The following is a 3959-nucleotide window of genomic DNA, read 5'->3' as shown; positions in this document are numbered from 1 at the left end:
TAGTGACATGGTATCAGAGCAGACATGAGGGAAGGTGTGTTTGAACTTGTCTGGCTTGAAGTTTGTCTTTTCTTCAATGAGTAATCTGTTGTATGACTTTAACACACACCTAGATACACGTTTACACACACACACACACACACGCGCGCACACACACAGACGTTTACACACACACACACGCACACACACACACACATACACACACACACACACACACACGCGCGCGCACACACACACACGTTTACACACACACACACGCACACACACACACGTTTACACACACACACTATCCCTAGTGGTTCATGCACTAGAGGGATTCCTAGCCCAGGGGTAATGGATGAGAGGCAGGGGAGACTTGATGGTTGTTTGCTAGGTTGAAGAAATTTGTCTTCTTATAAAAGTGGTAAAAATTTCTCAGGTTGGAAAAAAGTATCAATATTAGTACAACTTCCTAAAAATCTGCTGTTACCTTTCATTAGTCACACTTGTTGGAACTGTAGTAAAGTTCAATGTGTCACTTTGATCAAAATGAAATAAAACAAAGTCCCAGAGAATACAGTTCCTCCAAAGTAACTAATTTTATACATGTTGTCACATTGCAAACTTCAGTGTTTTCAATATTTTAGTCCCACCACAAAAAAGTGCATAACTGTGAAAGGGAAAGAAAATGATACTTGATTTTCAAATTAAAAGAAAAAAAAAAAAAAGTTGTGTTCAGCCCCTTTTATGCTGATGCCCTGGAATAAAATCCAGTGTTAATTAGAAGTCCCCTAATTGGTAAGGAGAGTTAATTAATGTGTAATTTCATCACAATCTAATTTAATTGGATTTTATTTTGGGATGTCATAGTAAAGTGGGCTAAACACAATTCCACTACATACTGAATGAATTGCCAAAACTCCAGATAACATGAATTATTATATGCTTTCTTTGACAACCAAATTGCAAAGTCTGGAGCAATCAAAATGACACATGTGAGTTACATTTTGTAATAATAGATTTTATTGCATCACTGTTTGGGTGACTTCTTTCATACAACCAGATGTGCTCATGATTACATACAGAATTGTCTTTCTGCTTCTCCATTTAAAGATTCGGGCTCTAAGATAAGGTACAACCAGTAGATTCTGACCGTTTTTAAGTTAATATTTTACAACCACCATAGTAGAAAATGTGACAGGAGGGGAGGAACTGTTTTCTGCCTCACTCCCAGACTACTCTGTGTAAAGTTCAACACATGATTTTGCTGAAGTTCTTGGTAAATACCAATTTTACTGCCATACTTTTCCATTTACAGATATTTCAGAAATCCCAGAAAGTCCAGAATATAAATGCTAGAAGCGAAATGTGAAATTGTTATTCCCTGCATATCTTAAGGATGTTCATGGAATGAAACATCTCAGAAGTCTGTTATTGGCAGACTTAGAAGAGGTAAATAATTCATAGTTTTACTGTATAAACTGCCTTCTTTTCAAATCACAAAACTCAAAATGACTTGCTCCAGTAAGGTGACAGGAGCAAAAACGCTGTGCAAATATGCACAGCCAGGATTTTATGAACAGTGCAGCAAGAGTTCACTTCATATCAACCTTTCCATCTCTGTTTTTTTAGCAGCAAGGATTTGTTTCTACACTCTTAGAAATGGCTGTAAATTTACAGTAAAATTCCAGTAGTAACATACTGTTATTCCAAAATTCAGTAGGATATTGTCAATTGGATGTCTTCTTCTATTGTCACAACCAAGACTGACGACTAGCAGTAAACTACCGCAAAATAATTGTACAATAGAGTTTTTTTCCTAGGCAAGACATTTTACTTGTATTTGCATCTTAGAAAACCAGCATTTAAAGACAATATTAAACGGAAAGAAAAAAAATACTTTCCATATTAAATCTTTTAGGGAATGAATCAAAATCTACAGAGCATAATCAACATTGTTAGATTACCAGTGTTGGTGATGTATGTTAAAAATACAATGTTAATTAAACACTTGTTTAGTCAAATTCAAAGATAGGTTTGTCAGTTTGTCAGTCACAAAAGCCGGTCATGGGAAGATGTGATCCGTCTGTTGTCACCCATCGTCTCCCCCTTTACTCGCACGAGGAGCTCCAGACATGCGCAGTGGTTTCCTCTGAGAGTCAGTAATATAATAGCGCTGCATAAATCATAAGATATGGCAACATGTAAAATCAGCAGCGCTTCGCTTTCACAGACGGTGGGAACGTCATTCAATTTTTAGCGTCTCTTGGAAGGAAAGCTTACAGAACGGTTATTCTAAATTCCCGCTATGTTGGGGGTTTTACTGGATTATCCTCTGGAATCGGGATGTTCGTGACTGGAATCGGTTCGTGTTGCTCCTGCCTTGGAGACACGAACCGATCGAACCTGTTGGACTTTTATCAGCTCTGTGAGGTTTGGAGAATCGGCCAACAATTCTAAAATCTTTCTAAACCAGACTTAAGACTCACAACCTCTACTCATCTCCTCTCGACCACTGCCCAAACGCTCTGACTCTGGTCGCTATGGTAACGTTTATATATCCCTTCAAAATAAGATACAGATGTGCCACAAAAACGAACATTTTACTCTCGTGAAAATTTTAACTCACGATACTGACTAACGRAGCCCTGAGCTTGTTTCTCTGCAACGAGACGGTCCCATCTGGGAGTGATGGGAGACAATAACATCTGAAGTGTTGCTTATATCCACAGCCTGCTTGGTGAAGCAGTTTGAAGCTTCATTGCCTCATTAGCAGCTGGTCGCCACATGTTACGCAGAGCGGCTTGTAATGTGGGACTCASCTACCGGTCCGGGATAAATCCATTCTCCTGTCTCTTCTCTGGACCTTTTCCCCTTTGCAAAGAAACTTTCCAAAGACATCTGATCTGTTTCTTACTCATTTTGCTGCTTGTGGGCTCAATGTTGGCGCGCAAGTAACCGAGAGAATCCGGTTAAAGGATTTTCAAAATAAAAGATCCTCCAGACTCAAATAATACATAAAACTGAAATATTTCACTATTTCTTGTGCAGCCCGGTACCAATTGGTCCACAGACCGGTATCGGTCCACGGACCGGGGGTTGGGGACCACTGCTATAAGCTATATCATCTGATTACCAGGGAGCAGAAGGAGAGCAACATGGCTGACATGATGGAGAACCATCAGAACACCTGGATCTCCTTCAGCAGGAAGCAGCTATCAGCAGAGATGGCAGAGCAACAAGGAGAGTTGAGACAAACAAAAGAAAAATAAAAAAATAAAAGTTGTTGTCTCAGTGAACAAAGTATCTTTATTTCTGCTCACTTCACACATTATTGTACTTACTGTAGTTTATAACAAGGTCCTAATACAATCCTCCCAAAATGTGAGGAGCTTAAGCCAGAGTGAAAACAACATTATAAATATTTCATTGAACTTAACATTGTAGATTACCAATGAAGCATCCAAAACTGAATACATTATTCAGCAAACCAAACAATTTGACATTATTATCAGGGCAGCTATTAACAAGAACCCAAAATACAAATCATATTTGTTAGTTTCTAGTTTATACATAATCATTCTATCCACTCACTGTTTATCTGTCTGCCTGGAGAATCTTCAATGTAAGAAAGTGAGAAAATGTGTCCAAAACCTGTAACCTTAATTAGTGATAATTAAGACTGAGTTTAAACTTTTAACTCTTAGTGACCAAAATGTGAAATCATGGAAGAGGAACCAGTCAGATTAGAAGGAATAAACATTTATTTGTTCTCAGTATAACTTGGACATCAGGTGAATCATATTAAACGTATTGAGAAGTTAAAAACAACAGACTGTTAATGCACTTCAACTCTGTAAGAACATCAGACACTTTTTGCTGCTCCAGAAGGTGAAGGTCTCTGGACATCCTGAAGGTCAACACCGACTGGCAGGAAGACGGACACTGATGAGATCCTACAACCCAAAGGCTGCAGGAAG

Source organism: Poecilia reticulata, linkage group LG7 (assembly GCF_000633615.1).
Source record: "Poecilia reticulata strain Guanapo linkage group LG7, Guppy_female_1.0+MT, whole genome shotgun sequence".
NCBI classification, from domain to species: Eukaryota; Metazoa; Chordata; class Actinopteri; order Cyprinodontiformes; family Poeciliidae; genus Poecilia; species Poecilia reticulata.
Note: the sequence above shows the minus strand (reverse complement) of the source record.